We start from the raw sequence: 20608 nt of genomic DNA, 5'->3' as shown, positions 1-20608 counted from the left end.
TAATTTTTCCATTTTAATATTTAATCGTATGCAATATTCTTCCTGCCTTAAGCTACAGATGTGTCCTGCATCAGACGATGTTTGAGATCTCAAGGTCTCTGGTATAGCCTATGAAGGAATTTCTCTTTCCTGTGAAAGAACTTGCCCCCCTTCTAACAGCCGTGTAGCCCGCAAGTCTCTACAGGAACGGAAGGTTCCAAATGATTGGCAATGAGCACAAGTAGTCCCAGTCTTCAAGAAGGGTCGTCGAGCAGATGCGCAAAACTATAGACCTATATCTCTGACGTCGATCTGTTGTAGAATTTTAGAACCTGTTTTTCGCTCCCGTATCATGTCGTTTCTGGAAACCCAGAATCTACTCTGTAGGAATCAACATGGATTCCGCAAACAGCGATCATGTGAGACCCAACTCGCTTTATTTGTTCATGAGACCCAGAAAATATTAGATACAGGCTCCCAGGTAGATGCCATTTTCCTTGACTTCCGGAAGGCGTTCGGTACAGTTCCACACTGTCGCCTGATAAACAAAGTAAGAGCCTAAGGAATATCAGACCAGCTATGTGGCTGGATTGAAGAGTTTTTAGCAAACAGAATACAGCATGTTGTTCTCAATGGAGAGACGTCTACAGACGTTAAAGTAACCTCTGGCGTGCCACAGGAGAGTGTTATGGGACCATTGCTTTTCACAATATATATAAATGACTCACTAGGTAGTGTCGTAAGTCCCATGCGGCTTTTCGCGGATGATGTTGTAGTATACAGAGAAGTTGCAGCATTAGAAAATTGCAGCGAAATGCAGGAAGATCTGCAGCGGATAGGCACTTGGTGCAGGGAGTGGCAACTGACCCTTAACATAGACAAATGTAATGTATTGCGAATACATAGAAAGAAGGATCCTTTATTGTACGATTATATGATAGCGGAACAAACACTGGTAGCAGTTACTTCTGTAAAATATCTGGGAGTATGGGTGTGGAACGATTTGAAGTGGAATGATCATATGAAATTAATTGTTGGTAAGGCGGGTACCAGGTTGAGTTTCATTGGGAGAGTCCTTAGAAAATGTAGTCCATCAACAAAGGAGGTGGCTTACAAAACACTCGTTCGACCTATACTTGAATATTGCTCATCAGTGTGGGATCCGTACGAGATCGGGTTGACGGAGGAGATAGAGAAGATCCAAAGAAGAGCGGCGCGTTTCGTCACAGGGTTATTTGGAAAGCGTGATAGATGTTTAGCAAACTCAAGTGGCAGACTCTGCAAGAGAGGCGCTCTGCATCGCGGTGTAGCTTGCTGTCCAGGTTTCGAGAGGGTGTATTTCTGGATGAGGTATCGAATATATTGCTTCCCCCTACTTATACCTCCCGAGGAGATCATGAATGTAAAATTAGAGAGATTCGAGCGCGCACGGAGGCTTTCCGGCAGTTGTTCTTCCCGCGAACCATACGCGACTGGAACAGGAAAGGGAGGTAATGACAGTGGCACGTAAAGTGCCTCCGCCACACACCGTTGGGTGTCTTGCGGAGTATAAATGTAGATGTAGATGTAGTGTTCCGATAGTTTCTTTTGAGTCTCAGTTCTGATGCTACGCAGTGGAAACGAACTAGCGTAATTCTGTTTACTTGCAGCTTGACGTTTCTTGTGATCGACTTAACCAGAGCCACAGTTTCAATGGCTACATTTAACACATCACAGAATATTAGCTGAAACTTAAGAAAGTCATTCATATGCTGACGCATATGTCTGCCAAATAAAACGTAGAGTAATAATATGACGTCTCTTTTTGTGTCACATTTCACCTTCTTACTTCGTCTGTCACATAAAAATTTTAGTTTATTTTACTAGTGATATAACACCATAACACAGAATTTTTTTCCAGAAATCCTGCTAGCACTCATTATAAACCTACGATTGCATCAGTAAATCAAGGACGGATAGTGATTGGACATTTTCTGTCATTGTTTTAGGTTCCCCCTGAGTTCAAGAAAATTGATAAAACTGAGGATCTCACCACTACGTACACATCGAAAGACGGACGAACGTACGTTGCCACAAAGTCACTGGGGAAGGATCACGGTGCTTACACCTACATTGGGATATCCCTTGCTGACAAAGAGCCGCTTTGGGTAGGTGGAGACGCTCCGACCGGCCCATGCTATGGTTTCGAGCGACACTTTGAGAGGCCGCAAACTTTGTATTCGAAACCCCGCCCGCGACCTCCGAGTACTATTTTTGCTATGGAGCAGGAAGGAGGTGGCGGTGACAGCCCAGACGACACCAAGATCTTCACTGACTACGTGACTGGAGCCAAAGATGCCCAGGTGAGCACTATGACACAATGCAGCTTGTGCAAAGTAAATCTGAAAACCATGAGTTTCGAAGTATTGCAGCACTACTTTTATGCACTTTTTAGATGTCGGGGACTCATGGCAAAGACTTCCAGCCACAAACAGCAGAGGGAGTGGACAAAGCGCTCCGCCTGACAGTAAGTATGATCGATATTCAGTGTACAATTTCTTCCTGAAATCGTTGTTAGTTCTGCTATGTAAAGATCCTCATTGTTGACATATGAATGTATTCACCGCCGAAATAACAAATGTAACATTTTTTTACTGCTGAAGAAATGGAAGGTATACGGAGAAAAGGTGATGTATTTTTTCCCGTTTTGAACAAATGGATTTTATGCAACGTTTTCGCAGTGTCTGGAATCACCTCTAAATAGCTAATCTGGAAAGTCTACAAATACACATCAATGGCTATCACAACCTCTTCATTGTATTCAAAACGATAACAAGTCTCAAATTTCTTCAAGTTGTTGTAATTGTTGCCTTCAGTCGGAAGACTGGTGTGACGCAGCTCTCCATCCTAGTCTAACCTATGTAAGCCTCGTCTGTGCATTGCTTCTGCAACCTACATCCACTCCTTTCAAACATTGATCTCCCTCTACAGATTTACCACCAACCCTTCTCGTCAGTTGCCAGACTGACTACTCCTTGATGTATCAGGATATGTCCTATCAAGCGAACCCTTAATTTAGTGAAGCTGTATCATAACTCCCAGATTGAATTTTTCACTCTGCATCGGGGCGGTTATCGTTGACCACGCGGGACTAGGATTACGCTCTGTATGAGTCTTCAAAGCCCCGTTTGAAGTGCCGTCGGACTTAGTCATTATGGCTATACGACTTTATGGGATGGGATGTCAGGGCAGAAAACAGTAATTCTATTACAGCTAATAAAATGTTAAAATTATCGAGAAATGAAGAGGGTAGCCAAAGAATAGTTTGGTTGCAGCAATAAGACATAGTTTTTGGAAGTTCTTTAGTAGCTTACGAAGCAACTTACTATGTTAGCTGTTTAAAATGTTGACTGTTTGCACATCACTTCCTTTTTTGTAAGCCGGAACACTCTTACTGTTTTTTCAGTAACGTACTTTCGCTCTGTTCACCATCTTACGTTCTTCATTCAGAATGGATTGTGGGACACTGCTTTGTTGAATAAATACTTCAGTTTCTCCAGTATATTCATTTGCGTCCTTTACTGTGCCAACGTGTTTTTCTTCTGCTAGATGAAGTGCACGTGAAGATATATCAAGATTATTCATCCGTTACGCATCCACATGCTCTCAGGAACCATATATCAAATGTCTTCTGAGTGTATACAACTTAGAATGACAGACAGTTATCGCAGGTAGGTTTCTACTGAACTGACTGATTATACTGATAGTTTCCTGTTACGGACTTAAACACAGAGTTCTATTGATAGAAGGAAAGCTAGGGTTTATATCAGTTCCACGATGGGGTCATTGGAGACAAAGTACAAGCGCGGATTGGACTAGGTTGGGGAAGAAAATCGGTATGTCTGTTTCAAAGGAATCTTCCCAGAATTTACCTTAATCAGTGGAAAACTATTTCTGAGTGGACTCCCTAAAGCGAGCTCGTGTCTGTGTCACTGCTGCACCACGCCTGAGTGTTCTGTTGGCGATCATTTTGATTTGAAAAGAAATGGCATCCCAGACCAGCTCTCCTGGTTGTTGGGTCGTATGTCGGGCGACAATCAGATTGGTAACCCACTCGCCATGTGGGGTGTCTCCAGACACATCTTCAACATGAAATCTCAGTGAGTTCCGTTAAGATTATTTATTGAAAACAGCCTACGAAGCGCATAAGAGTTACAAAAACGTAGTTACAAATAACCGGTTTACACACACACACACACAAAGGTTCAGTTATGTGACAAAGACGAGAACCCTCTGTTCTGCTGTCCAAAGGTTCAATTGTACACATATGAGAAAGATATGAAAAACTCGCATTACACAGGTATTACAATACAAAGCCCATGCCTACCATAGTAGTACAAGTTTATATGCCAACTAGCTCTGCAGATGATGAAGAAATTGATGAAATGTATGATGAGATAAAAGAAATTATTCAGGTAGTGAAGGGAGACGAAAATTTAATAGTCATGGGTGACTGGAATTCGTCAGCAGGAAAAGGGAGAGAAGGAAACATAGTAGGTGAATATGGATTGGGGGGAAGAAATGAAAGAGGAAGCCGCCTTGTAGAATTTTGCACAGAGCATAACTTAATCATAGCTAACACTTGGTTCAAGAATCATAAAAGAAGGTTGTATACCTGGAAGAATCCTGGAGATACTAAAAGGTATCAGATAGATTATATAATGGTAAGACAGAGATTTAGGAACCAGGTTTTAAATTGTAAGACATTTCCAGGGGCAGACGTGGATTCTGACCACAATCTATTGGTTATGAACTGCAGATTGAAACTGAAGAAACTGCAAAAAGGTGGGAATTTAAGGAGATGGGACCTGGATAAACTGAAAGAACCAGAGGTTGTAGAGAGTTTCAGGGAGAGCATAAGGGAACAATTGACAGGAATGGGGGAAAGAAATACAGTAGAATAAGAATGGGTAGCTCTGAGGGATGAAATAGTGAAGGCAGCAGAGGATCAAGTAGGTAAAAAGACGAGGGCTAATAGAAATCCCTGGGTAACAGAAGAAATATTGAATTTAATTGATGAAAGGAGAAAATATAAAAATGCAGTAAATGAAGCAGGCAAAAAGGAATACAAACGTCTCAAAAATGAGATCGACAGGAAGTGCAAAATGGCTAAGCAGGGATGGCTAGAGGACAAATGTAAGGATGTAGAGGCTTGTCTCACTAGGGGTAAGATAGATACTGCCTACAGGAAAATTAAAGAGACCTTTAGAGAGAAGAGAACCACTTGTATGAATATCAAGAGCTCAGATGGCAACCCAGTTCTAAGCAAAGAAGGGAAGGCAGAAAGGTGGAAGGAGAGGGTTTATACAAGGGCGATGTACTTGAGGACAATATTATGGAAATGGAAGAGGATGTAGATGAAGATGAAATGGGAGATAAGATACTGCGTGAAGAGTTTGACAGAGCACTGAAAGACCTGAGTCGAAACAAGGCCCCGGGAGTAGACAACATTCCATTAGAACTACTGATGGCCTTGGGAGAGCCAGTCATGACAAAACTCTACCATCTGGTGAGCAAGATGTATGAGACAGGCGAAATACCCACAGACTTCAAGAAGAATATAATAATTCCAATCCCAAAGAAATCAGGTGTTGACAGATGTGAAAATTACCGAACTATCAGTTTAATAAGTCACAGCTGGAAAATACTAACGTGAATTCTTTACAGACGAATGGAAAAACTGGTAGAAGCTGACCTCGGGGAAGATCAGTTTGGATTCCGTAGAAATGTTGGAACACGTGAGGCAATACTAACCTTACGACTTATCTTAGAAGAAAGATTAAGAAAAGGCAAACCTACGTTTCTAGCATTTGTAGACTTAGAGAAAGCTTTTGACACTGCTAACTGGAATACTCTCTTTCAAATTCTGAAGGTGGCAGGGGTAAAATACAGGGAGCGAAAGGCTATTTACAATTTGTACAGAAAGCAGATGGCAGTTATAAGAGGCCATGGGCATGAAAGGGAAGCAGTGGTTGGGAAAGGAGTGAGACAGGGTTGTAGCCTCTCCCCGATGTTATTCAATCTGTATATTGAGCAAGCAGTAAAGGAAACAAAAGAAAAATTCGGAGTAGGTATTAAAATTCATGGAGAAGAAGTAAAAACTTTGAGGTTCGCCGATGACATTGTAATTCTGTCAGAGACAGCAAAGGACTTGGAAGAGCAGTTGAACGGAATGGACAGTGTCTTGAAAGGAGGATATAAGATGAACATCAACAAAAGCAAAACGAGGATAATGGAATTTAGTCAAATTAAATCGGGTGATGCTGAGGGGATTAGATTAGGAAATGAGACACTTGAAGTAGTAAAGGAGTTTTGCTATTTAGGGAGCAAAATAACTGATGATGGTCGAAGTAGAGAGGATATAAAATGTAGACTGGCAATGGCAAGGAAATCGTTTCTGAAGAAGAGAAATTTGTTAACATCGAGTATAGATTTAAGTGTCAGGAAGTCGTTTCTGAAAGTATTTGTATGGAGTGTAGCCATGTATGGAAGTGAAACATGGACGATAACCAGTTTGGACAAGAAGAGAATAGAAGCTTTTGAAATGTGGTGCTACAGAAGAATGCTGAAGATAAGGTGGGTAGATCACGTAACTAATGAGGAGGTATTGAATAGGATTGGGGAGAAGAGAAGTTTGTGGCACAACTTGACTAGAAGAAGGGATCGGTTGGTAGGACATGTTTTGAGGCATCAAGGGAGGGCAGCGTGGAGGGTAAAAATCGTAGAGGGAGACCAAGAGATGAATACACTAAGCAGATTCAGCAGGATGTAGGTTGCAGTAGGTACTGGGAGATGAAGAAGCTTGCACAGGATAGAGTAGCATGGGGAGCTGCATCAAACCATTCTCAGGACTGAAGACCACAACAACAACAACACAATACATTTCATTTTTCTTTTAATATTGACGCTTCCTCCAAAGAAGGTGAGTGCTGAATTTTACATGGATTTAATCTTCTGCACTCCAGTTCTTTCACGTAGCATCTCGAGTCGAACCCTTTCAGTGGCCTGGTTTGTAGATCAGGTAACTAGTTGGTTCCGTCAATGTGTTCTAATTCAAGGTCCCCGTACAAGAATCTTTCCCTGATGTAGAAGTGTTTGACTTCTATGTGCTTTGATTTTCGATGATATGTTGGATTTTTGGACAGTTTTACTGTACTTGCATTGTCAACATACAGTGTACAACATTTCACTTGTTTGGAAGTTCCAGTCAATTCATACAACAACCTTTTAAACCAGATTAGTTTCTTTGTTCCTTCACTGGCTGATATCATTTCTGCTTCTATAGTAGGTGTTGCCACTGTCTTTTGTAATTGACTGGTCCATGGTACAGCCTCATGACTGATAGTTGTGATGACAGCTATTGTTGAACGTCTCATGTCCTTGTCACCAGCATAATCAGCATTACTGTATACCTTCAACCTCTCTTTGTTGTTGTACTTAATTACGTAGTTCGCTGTATTCTTCAAGTATCTAAAAATTCGTTTTACTTGATTTCAGTCTTGAACTGTAGGATCTTCCATTGCTCTAGCTGTTTTGTTCACTGCAAAAGCAATATCCAGACGTGAGACTGTAGTCAAATACATCAGACAACCAGCTGCCTCTCGGTATGGTACTGTGGCTGTGATCTTCCCTTTGACATTATTTTCTTCACATCTAATTGGAGTAGAAATTCCATTAGACTCAGCCATTCCACATCTTTTCAGAATTTTCTTTGTGTAGTCTGTTTGGTTCACTGCTATTGACCCGTCTTCATTTTGCAGTATCTTCATTCCCAAAAAGTTGTTTAGAGCCTCTCTAGCTGTGTGAAACTCCAGCTTCAACATCTACATTAACTCTTCAATATCTGATCTGTTTCTGCCTACAACTAAACCATCATCAACACAGATTGCAACATATAGGCAACTCTTGTTGCTCTTATGGAAGAAGAGACATGGATCAGCATCACTGTTTTTAAATACAACCTTCATCATGAAGTCTAGGAAACATTTGCTCCAACAATGTGGTGCCTGTTTGAGACCATACAGACTTTTCTTCGGCAAACAAACACGCTCAGTACCATCTTCAGAATCTTCAGGTTGTTCCTTGCATACATCTTCTTCGAGTACATCTTTCAGAAAAGCTGTTTTGACATCAAACTGGTTGAACTTCAATATCTCTGCAGCAGCCACTGGCAACAGAGTTCGAATTGTGTCATAGCCGGTCGTGGTGGCAGAGCGGTTCAAGGCGCTTCAGTCTGGAACCGCGCTGCTGTTATGGTCGCAGGTTCGAATCCTGCCTCGGGCATGGATGTGTGTGATGTCCTTAGGTTAGTTAGGTTTAAGTAGTTCTAAGTTCTAGGGGACTGATGACCTCAGATGTTAAGTCCCATAGTGCTCAGAGCCATTTGAACCATTTGAATTTTATCATAACAAATGACAGGGCTGAACGTTTCTTCATAGTCAATTCCTTGTCTTGGTACATGTCCTTTGGCCACAAGTCGACCCTTGAAACGAACTTTCCCATTTTCTGCAGTTTTATTTCGTAAGACACATCGATTTTGCAAAATCTGTACATCACTTGGACGCACAACTAATGTCCAAGTATTACTCTCTTTCAGAGACTTTAATTCTTCGTGAATAGCCTCCAGCCACTTATTTTTATTGCTTGACTGAAAACTTCTGCATACAAACTTGGATCCTTGTCCCTGATGATAGGTCTTTCAGCCATGCACACTTAATCTCCACTGGTCATCCATTGTGGTTTCTTCCTCTCACGCTTGCTTCTCCATTTCTCACTCAAAACTTTGCTTCCTCCAGAACTTGATACCAAATCCAAATCTTCTTCCTCCTTATTACTTCCTCTGGAACTTAACGTTGTCTCCAAGTCTTCTTCCACTTCACTTACTCTTTCTGTTCTCTCGTCATGGCTGACAGCTTCTGATTCCTTTTTCTTATCAGAAGTCTGATTAGGCTGACTCTGTTGAACAGGGTCTTTACCAGCCACTTCAACTTCAGCAGCACTGGTGCGCAGATTACATACAACTTCGGGCTTGAATTTTACATCATGACTTAGTACAACTTTTCTTTGAGATGGAATCCAGACCCTAAAGCCATCTTTGTCATTTATGTACCTCACCAGATGTCTAAGCACAACCTTGTCATCAAATTTTGAACGAAAATTCTTATTCACATGTACATAACATTCTGTTCCAGATTCTCAGATGATCCAGGCTGCGTACTGGTCGTCCATGCCACAGTTCATATGGAGGTTTGTTTTCAGTAGAGAACTTACCAGTGTGATTTAAAAGATATGCAACAGAGTTGCTTGCTTCTGCCCACAGTTCCTTTGGCAATTTACTGGGGATCATCATAGAACGTGTACACTCCACAATAGTGCGGTTTTCTCTTTCTGCAACACCATTTTGCTGCGGTGTTTAAGGTGGAGTGATGCAATGCTCTATGCTTCTACTTGCCAGCAATTGTGAGACTTTCTTGCTATCAAATTCTCTTCCTCCATCGCACCTGAACTGTTTGACAACATGGCCATTTGTATTAGCTTCATTCAAGAACTGTTCCAGAACTGTGCTGAATTCACATTCCTGCTTAAGAAAGAAAATTTTACGGAACTTGCTAAAATCATCTTTGAATCTTAAGTAATAGCGAGCTTTTCCGAGAGACTCTGTAGACATAGGTCCATTTACGTCAGCATGGATTTGTTCACCTTTAACATTTGGTCGATTCATTCTGTTCCTGAATGGCGTTTTCCGAGTGCACGTCCTTCACATAATTCTTCTTTGCACCCATCCACGTTGATGTTCATCTGCTTCAAGATGCATTTCATGTGTTGTTTGCGTTGATGTCATGGTAAACTTGCAGCATGTCTGACGATATCACCAAATACACTTGAGCTGGCTGTACTGGTTTAACGTCACATATTTCAAGAACTTAGAGACCATTGGTGACCTGACCAATCATCATTGTTTGGCCAGTCATTTTGTCTTCAATTTCGATACTTTTGTCATTAAGTCTAGTACAAAAACCTCTTAGTGCAGTTGCTTTGACAGAGAAAAAGTGAGCACTCGCTTTAGGAAGATAAAGTTCATCTTTCAGCTCACCGATTTTTCTGGCATTATTCAACTGCATCTGAATTTTCACAGTTCCCTGTCGACGAGCCAACATGCTCACATCTCTTTCTTCAGGGATGGCGAATCTCGTATATGATACGAAGTATTGTTTATTTGCAGCGATGTGATTTGTGCACCACTGTCACAGTTAGCCGCTGCTGCTGCAAATTTGTTGCATAAACGTTACACCATACACCATTGCCGTGGAAGTGGACCACGCGCACGTAATCCATGCAGTAATAAACTGCGACGGACTTACCAACTGTCGACTCCAACACAGTTTTCGACTGAAGCACTAAAAACATGTGATAAAAATGCAACATTCTTTTCCATGTCCTTTTCAGAATGATTGATGTAAATGTTATCTGTCTTTTCTGTTGGCCTACCTGCCCACATTTGTGTCAAGGAAATCTTCGTTTAGTTCAATATTATTTCTCGATTTTTTACTACCGTTGTCGTCACTTTTGTTTCGCTGAATTTTCTTTTTTGGGCAACTTCGTCTAACAAACGCAGTTGTTTCAACCATACTTTGATCACGCAATTCAATGGTGCACAGTTTTTCAATAAAGAGGTTCACACTTTGATTTTCAGATGGAATCATGTCCCACAGGTCCTTGAAATTGTCATATTGTTTGCCTAGTGTGGAGAGAGTTCGGCCATTTAAAATTATTTCATACAAAACATTTTCATTGTGCTTCTGCAATTCGTCATTCAAATCCAAGAAAAGCAACTGCAGTTTCGCGTCGTGTGGGATAATGTTCTTTTTGGCGTCACTTCGAAAACGAAAAAATGCTTCTATCAACATGATCAGACGTTGTGTACTGCTTCGGCCGAATCGTGCATGTAACTTACCCCAAATTTCACTTACAAGGGTGCATGTTAACAAGAGCTCCTAACGCACTTGGTAGTAAACTTGCTGCTTTCGCATTGTCTATAAACCACTGTTGATGTACCGCCTTTTTCTCCGCGGTCCCATCGTGCGGCAATTCAGGACACTTACCGTTTACCACGTCTTCAAGAGCATATGCTCGCAACAGCATCGACATGTGCCACTTCCACTTCGCCCAGTCTTCAGGTGCTTCGAGTTTTTCCACTTGCATTTTGTAATCACCAATACCGGCTGCCATTTTCGTTGAACACACAAACAAGGGGCCAATGCACGCTATTTTAGTCACGAGCGGAAACAACTACTTTGCGGCTGTTCACACGCGGCCTGGGTCCATAACCTGTTAAAATTATTTATTGAAAACAGACTACGAAATGCATAAGATTTACAAAAACGTGGTTCCTCACAGATAACCGTTACACACACACACACACACACACACACACACACACAAAGGATCAGTTTTGTGACAAAGACGAGCACCCTCTATTCGACTGACCAAAAATTCAAATTGTACCCCTATGACAAACATATGAAAAACTCACGTTACACAAATATTACAATACATTTCATTTTTCTTTTAACATTGACAAGTACCATTTGGAATTGAGCCCCGACGACCAACTAAAACGTGTCTGGAGACGCTAAGTGCCGATAAGCGTAGAGACTATCATACAATTTTTTTATTCTATAATCTTCTCAATTATTACACGTTGTTGTTGTGGTCTTGAGTCCAGAGACTGGTTTCATGCAGCTCTCCATGCTACTCTATCCTGTGCAAGCTTCTTCATCTCCCAGTACCTACTGCAACCTACATCCTGCTGAATCTGCTTAGTGTTTTCATCTCTTGGTCTCCCTCTACGATTTTTACCCTCCGCGCTGCCCTCCAATACTAAATTGGTGATCCCTCGATGTCTCAGAACATGTCCTATCAAACCGATCCCTTCTTCTAGTCAAGTTGTGCCACAAGCTCCTCTTCTCCCCAATTCTATTCAATACCTCCTCATTAGTTATGTGATCTACCCAACTAATCTTCAGCATTCTTCTGTAGCACCACATTTCGAAAGCTTCTATTCTCTTCTTGTCTAAACTATTTATCGTCAACGTTTCACTTCCATACACGGCTACACTCCATACAAATACTTTCAGAAACTGCTTCCTGACATTTAAATCTATACTCGATGTCAACAAATTTTTCTTCTTCAGAAACGCTTTCCTTGCCATTGCCAGTCTGCATTTTATATCCCCTCTACTTTGACCATCATCATCAGTTATTTTGCTCCCCAAATAGCAAAACTCCTTTACTACTTAACGCTCTTCATTATAAATGTTGTTGCTGTTAATTCCAGTAACTGTTATTATTAATTTTTATTGTTTGCGTTGGTGAGTATAACTGTCTTCAAAACAATTTCTCAGCTGCGGAAAGTGAGAATGTTTTGTAAATTTTGGTATGTGTTGTTCCTGGTCCGATATAAAAGAGGACATTAAAGCCTTAACCTAGTCAGACTAAATACACAATAAACAAATAAAATAATATTCAGTATGGTTAACACTTCACAAATACCATAGTTTTCAGCCTTGCTTACCAACACAACAATGACAACATCAAGCTGATACAATACACAAAATTACGAAATTCCCATTGCTTTGTGAACAAACCTTGCATAATATCTTTGTGAAATTCTCATTCTGCTTTTATGTTAATTGTCACATAGGATGCGCCCCAAAAGGATGGACAACGGAAATCTGTGACGCCTGGGACAATAAAATCAGTAAGTATTTCTGAACCCTTTGTAGCTTGCCTGTTGCTGTGCAATCCTAATTTAGGCATTTTATGGTTTTTCTTGCAAATCAAATACAATCAGCTAAAGGAAGCTATTTACCAGTTAAATATACGATATCTGAAACCAGGATGACGCTGCTGAGAAAGCGAAACGCGGCGGGGACGCTCCGGCAGAGAAAGAGAAACAGTTGGAAGGACTGGACATCATGTTTCCATTGCCAAAGGAAGGGGTGAGTAACAAAGTAATTTGTGACTGATTTGTACTCACTGAAAAGAGGTAGTACCTGTCAGTAGTTTTAATTTTCCTACTAGTAGGTAAGCCTTCTTTATGCAGAGTTGTAACCGTTAAACTAACACAATTTTCTACTGTCTATTCTCACAAAATTTGTCTTTTGCACAACCAAGATTTCGAGTTGGTAATCAATTTTATAGTACAGTAACGATACAACCAAATATATTAATGTGGTGATCTGGTATGTGTAGAAGCAATATCCAGCTAGAAGCAATACCCAGCAATCTCAACTGAACTGCTTTCCTCTATTTTGAACGAGATTTTTCGTATATTGAACAATAATCAAAGTCTAAAAAATATTGTTCCATGTGTAAAAGGAGAGTCACAACTAGTAAAATGTCTGTCACGGTTTTCTACCATGAGAGAAACTAAAATATGTTTGATAACTTTCATTGTTGTAGCTCAAGGGCCAGTTTAAGAAATTTTAGAGCCCCAGCAAAGTCTGAGTTTGGTGCCTCAGCTCTTTTTCTGGAATGTAATTTTGTTTACACTTTGTATGATTCTCATGATTATATATGATTGTTATAAATGTGTGTGTGTGTGTGTGTGTGTGTGTTTGCAGCTCAAACAGTTTCCATAATATTCACAGACTGAGGATTCTTTGAATCTGTGTACACACATGCCAGCAGTTTATTAAGTAGCTTACCTGCGACTTCGCGCTATAAGCTCATGAAAAGTCATGGGTACACGTAATAAGCCCATGCAAAGTCACGGGTAAGCTATAGTTGAATTCTTTTATCTTGGCGGCTCGCGCATGACCGCCCAGACGCGGGAGATTGCTGCGTTGCCAGTTGCACACGACGCACGCGCCAAGAGAAGCAGCGCCATAGTATAGTATAGTTCGCAAGCTTACGTTTAGGGGGGAGCGCGCAGTTTATGAAGTAAAGCCACCACGGCCGTGTTAACCCTTTCGCTGCTACAGAGACGTGCTCCCCGCATTCCGCGCTGTGCGCGATTTTGTCACTGCACTGCTCGCCTGTGCTGACACATGGTGTTTCCGACTGCTTTGACACACTTATCATTCGATTCCACAAAAACTATTTGGCCCAAAAATTAGATTTTTACACATCTTCTTGACTGATACCTGCCCCCCACTTCCATTGACTGATTGAAGTGCTTTAAAATAAAGCCAAACGCGCCCGGTGTAAATAAAACTTTTATTACAGTCGCGAAAGACGGAATATTTCTCAATATTACATACGACACCTATGTGGTACTTAAATTAAATGAGATATTTTTATACAGTAAATTTTATATGAAATTTAGGTACCTTGTCCACATTTTATTCTCAACATTGTGGCAACTAAAATCGACCATACGGAAAGTATACGCTATGGACTTTTACCTCTGCAAACTCTTCAAAATTTCGTGCAATGGTTTACTACATTTAATGCTGCACAATAACTGGGTTGAACATCGAAACAAAATTAAGTCATTTATGGGGGGAAGGTATCAGTCAAGAAGATGTGTAAAAATCTAATTTTTGGCCAAATAGTTTTTGTGAAATCGAATGATAAATGTGTCAAAGCAGTGGGAACACCATGTGCCTGCACAGGCGAGCAGTGCAGTGATGACAAAATCGCGCACAGCGCGGAATGCGGGGAGCACGTGACTGCAGCAGCGAAAGGGTTAATGAACAGACAAAGCACTAGAAATTTCAAAAAATTGCATTCAAACGAATAAAATTCGTGAAGTAAGACTCTTCGATATTGTTTTTAAATAAAGAAAATATTTTGCATCGCACAAGGGTTGAATTCTTTACCTGTCGCTCACTAACGCAACGCCTTAACCGTTACGCTAGCGCAGCTCGTAGTGCAATGTCTCTCCATAACGATTGTAACAGCTCACGCAAAATTCTGACAAACACTGTTGGTATGCCTATGAATTACTCGCACTTCGTCGAAGTACAATAGGAAATAAACAATTACCGCTGTTCTTTATTGCGAAAAAGCGGTCCGTGAAATTGATACAAACACCTTTCCTTGCTATCGCCTGAATTAAGAGTCTTATTGCTTGTTTGGTTTAATTAATCAATAGAAAATGAAGCAATTGGTATAAAGAATGGTTTTTCCGAACTTTCAAAAAACAAAGTCTGCTATCAAGACATTGCTTTTGTTCTATTACTTTATTTATGACTGAACGTTTCTAAAACTGAAGACACTCGTCCGTGCTCTGCTCTGCAGTCGAGATCTGGCAACGTTGTTCTCTGTTCATTGGCTGACTGTATTTTTTGACGTCAGATGCGCAGAACGAACCTAAACTTGGCCGCCAACATAAATGACGCGCACTTTAGTACTTGTTGGTAAAAACGCATTCAGTTATTTTTATATGGAGTGTAGTGTGTTAATCTCGAGTTGTATGAAAGTTGGATAATGTAGATTTCCCATAATTCCGTTCACCCTTTTTTTCTAATGTAAACAGATGGTGCTGCTGCCCCCGTCTAGATCGCCAGTTGGCTTTGCTGTGTTAAATTTAAGCGCTTATGCATTAGAATATGCACAGAAATACCCGATGTATACACTGAAACAGGGAAAACATGCACCAAAAATAAATTAATATGCACTTAAAATGAACGAACGTGCTCCTAAAACAGAAACCAAATAGAATAGGAAAAGTGGACTATTAAAAATGTGTTATTGCACTGTAACAAAGAAGTGAAAGGGTAGATTCGATCCGTCAGGTACAGGATTGATATCTGTACTCCTATAACTTGAGGGAAATTTTGCTGTGGCAAAATTTATTGATGAATTCAAGTGGCAGTTGGAGCAAACCTATCGGAGCCAAATGATGTTAAACTTAAAGAATGTGGATAACGCAAACTGTTCAACTACCATGATAAGTTTTGCAAATGTATCACCATTTAATTACAGCACTTTGAACGTATCTATAATTTTTAAAAAGCTACCGTGACATCTGTGTACCCTTCACTTAAGATGCTCCTACAAAAAAGTAAAAAAAATTAGGACTTAGAAACTTTCAAATCTTCCTCTGGTCATTTAAGAAGCTACACATAAAATCTGAACAAAATTTGATATGGTCAAGCAGGGACCATCTCTAAAACTAGACTTGACATGGAATCACCTTAAATGCTAAAATTAGGAGAATACTTAGTTTTGTGAGAAAGCATAATTAGTTGAACTCAAGTAGTGGTGTGGTTCTACATATTTATTTCCATCGTTTGACCATGTGATCTTATAGTATACGAGAGACTACTAAAAAATAACAGAATTTTTCCAGAATGAAATTTTCACTCTACAGCGAAGTGTGCACTGATATGGCAAAGGTCCCGAGTTCGAGTCTTGGTCTGGCACACAGTTTTAATCTGCCCGGAAGTTTTAGATCAGCGCACATTCCACCGCAGTGTGAAAATTTCATTCTGGGAACATCCCTCAGGGTGTGTCTGCAATATCCTTTCTTCCAGGAGTGCTAAGTCTGCAAGGTTCGCAAGGGAGCTTCTGTGAAGTTTGGAAGGTAGGAGACCAGATACTGAAGGAATTAAAACTGTGAGAATGGGTCATGAGTTATGCTTGAGTAGCCCAGTTAGCAGAGCACTTGCCCACAAAAGGCCAAGTTCGAGTCTCGGTCCAACACACAGTTTTAATCTGCCAGGAAGTTTCACAACAGAATTTTTGTTATTTTGTATTTTTATCAAACTCTACACTCACAGTACTTTCATCCACTTCGAAGTGTTCTCCATGTGGACTGATGCACTTGTCCCAATGCTCTTGCCACTACTGCAAATAGTACTGGAACCCTAAAGTCAGGATACTGTCCAGAGCCATTAGTGTGTTTTCTCTGTTGTCATCCACATCACTGAATAGCTTTCTTTCAAAGTTGGCTTCATCCGTGGAAACAAAAAGGATATCAGACAGAGGCAGATCGGTTCAGTAGGGTGAATGAGGCATAGGCACCATGTAGTTTTTTGCCATGAACTGGCAGATCATCAGAGGCATTATGCTGGTTTTTGCCATGAACTGTCAGATCATCAGAACTGTGGGGGCTGGAGCACTGTCATGGTGGAGCAACCAGTTTTCATTTCTCCATGATTCTGGCCATTTTAATCACAGACTTGCCCATAATCTTTGTAACACACCGAGATAAAAATGTTGGTCACTGTTTGTCCTGGAAGAACAGACTAACTCCTTGTGGACAATGCCACTGACATAAAAAACAAAATCAAATTGTTTTCATATTGGGTCCCACTTGATGTGCTTTTCTTGGGTCATGGTGATGTCTGAGATTTCCATTGGCTCTACACTTGATTTGACTGTGGATTTTTACTTGTAGCACCAACTAACATCTCCAGTAGCAATTACTTTAAGAAAATTTCGATCATTCTGCACTTCACTCTTCAACTCAAGATAAACATTCACATGGTTTTCTCTTTGGTCATCTGTGAGCAAGCAAGAAACAAGTTTTGCAGACCCCTGTCACATGTGCAAATCTTCCGTTCAAATTTGCTGGATCATGCTCCATGATACTTTCATTTTATCAGAAATATGTTCAATGATCTTTTGATGATCTTCACTAATTACACAAAATTTGTTCAGTGGTCTTTTGATGACCTGTATCAATTGCAGGCTTGATAATGGCAATGTTTTCTTCATTTCTTCCTGTCAAAGGGTGAATGGGAAGTGACACATCTTTTGTTGACATGTTGCCAGGTTTGAAATAAGAAAATCACCCGCAGACCTGTGATTTCCTGAAAGCTTCATCATTATAAATTTGTCGAAGCATCAAAAGTCTCAGATGCAGTTATTCCTAACAAAAAACAAAATTTCACACAGACTCTGTGCTCCTTCTTGTCTGTCATGCCATTAATCACCAAATGATTGAAACAGGAACGCAAACAACAGAGCACTACAAACAGACCACTTAACTCTGACTGACACCAGCTTACCCAGTGATCTGGGAGACACCAAACTAACACACACCTATTGGCACAATGCATAACTATAAAGCGTGTGTGGACAACAGTTCGATTCTGGTCATTTTTGGGTCCCCCCTCATATTTAAAAAATTGCAGAATTTTTGTATGAGGAGAAGAAGGAGCAGGAGATTAAAATTAGCAATAAAAATCCTTACACTGAGAGAAACAATTATCCTGTTTTACCAAATAAGAACATTACTGGAGAATTGTGGCTGTTATGCATATTGGACCACAAAGGATTAAATCTCTACAAAATCAAGCATTTCAATTTCTTCATCAGACTGAAACTTTTGCTTCACAGTTTTGAGATCCTGAGTTTGATGTTTTTGAAATAAAGTTGTGAATTTTGAGGTGAGAAAGTTTAGATGCCATTTCTGTGACAAAATCTTCTGCGAGCACTCACTTTGTCTCAAGTGATGCACTATCTGTTTAGATAGATTGTGTACCCTTCTCAGTTTCTTCAGGATCAGTGTCCTTAACACACACACACACACACACACACACACACACACACACACACACACACACAGAGAGAGAGAGAGAGAGAGAGAGAGAGAGAGAGAGAGAGAGAGAGAGAGAGAGAGAGAGAGTGGGAGGGAGATAAAGGGGGGTGGGGGTGGGAGGGAGAGCGAGCATACAACTTGAGGAACCGACAGTGACTCATCATTCTGACCTGAGTTCGTAGAATTTAGAAAAGTCAGTTTCCTGACCACATTGCTTTGAAATTGCTGAAAAACAGTTGTTTTCATTTCCAAACTTTTATTGCATCAATTCTGACACTACACAATTCTTCACATAAATGCAGAGCTGACTAAACTCATTACTCTCAAAAATTCCGAAACTTCAGCCTATATTCAATTATTAAGAACTTTGCCCTGGTGGTTTTTCATTTTTCAGCTTTAACCAGGTTTTTTGAGGCAGTAAATTCTAATAAAATCTTCTTAATGAAAAACTCTAGTGTCAGTGTGAAAATCTGAATTTTACCAGGTGAGCAGAAGTGCCCCTTTTCTTCAAGTCTCACACCTTACTACAGTCAGAACAATTCATGCCCTCCTTTTTAATCTGAATGTGATGGCTGCTGCAGCTCAGCATGTTGCAACCTACTAAGTGATATTCCCCTTGGCTAGTTAATTTGCATTGTGTCTTAGCCCTTTAAGTCATCTTTACTGATCCTCTTTATTTAAAGAATGAAAGTCCTAAGAGAACTGAAACTGCTCTTATGCTTATCACATGCTTCTATCTGCACATCTTCATCAGATGTAACAGTAGTCACATTGCCACAGAGCTCCATGTTACATTTTAAATGTAACTTCATCATCATCATCATCATCATCATCATCATCCTCTTCTTCTTCTTCTTCTTCTTCTTCTGCCCTCAGGGGCTCAGCATTCATTTGCTGGGCAAGAGCTTGAAGATCCCCAGGATTCCTGAGCTGGGAACTGGTAAGTGCTGCCAGGCCTCTGTCACTGTAAGCTCTGGACATGCTTTGGCGAGCACTGTGCTGTGTGACAGTGGAATGTTGTGTGTCACAGGGAATGGGCATCTTGGCTTGACCATCCAGTCTTGAGGATGGAATAAACCTCTATAATAAAAAAAAAAAAACCTCAATCTCAAGATGTGCTGCATGTTGATGAGATGCATAGCTGTTAAGGTGGAACAGATATTAGCTGGAATCTCTGGGGAACCTGCTGCACCTCAGTCTTATAAGGCTTACTCAGGTACATGGGGCTGCCTAAGTGGACCCTTATTTCGCTAGCTGCTTTTGGGACCAAAATAGATATTTTGAAATATTTCTTTCCTCCTTCCAGTGGAAAGGGTGGGCCACTGGTAGGTACTAACACACAATTTAACAGGAGGGCTTGTGTAGGAATCCTCCTGACTCAGGAGCTCATTCCAAAAGCACAATCTCTCGTAACCAAATTCATACTGGTCCTCAGAATGTGTTTTTGGTAGTGAAATGGAAGGAGGGTAGTTTTGAAAAGGTTTTGTCCTTCTATATACAAAAGGGTTTAGAGGGAATCTCTGGCTCCTTAAAATCAGTAGAACATTTGTGCACTAGGACACTGCCAGTTGTAACTTGAAATTCCCAGTAAGATACTAACCCCAAAAAGCTAAATGCCTTGGGAAGTATGCGATAAACACTGAACTGTTCAGCACATTATAGCGGAGATATTGTGGCTTGCAGGGGTCTAGTTGACATTCTCAAGGTGGGCAACGGGAGTGGGCTCCAGAAGTTTGCAAAACATCATGTAGAGAGTGGATGGAGATGTCATCAAATCCGACTCCTTTATCCTGACATTCAGTAGCATGAATCTTCCTGAGCACCCCTTAAGGTGGGTTTCCTTCATCTCAGCATGTGGCCTTATGTCCACAGCTCAATGCACTGTTTAAAATTCCAACACTTTTGGCAAACTACTCTTGGGTGTGAGGGAGAAGCCACTTGTGGCAAATGAGGGTAGGCAACCTACAAAAGAGTTGCATGTTCATCTCATGTGCTGTGTGTCAACTGCTCTGGGGATCACCCTGCCTGGAAGAGGGAATGCAGTGTCTTTCTTGAAGAAAGGAAGATACAGTAAAGAGAAACAGTTAAATGTAT

Source organism: Schistocerca nitens, chromosome 1 (assembly GCF_023898315.1).
Source record: "Schistocerca nitens isolate TAMUIC-IGC-003100 chromosome 1, iqSchNite1.1, whole genome shotgun sequence".
Lineage (NCBI taxonomy): Eukaryota > Metazoa > Arthropoda > Insecta > Orthoptera > Acrididae > Schistocerca > Schistocerca nitens.
The sequence above is the reverse complement of the archived record's forward strand: the minus strand, read 5'-3'. Positions refer to the sequence as shown.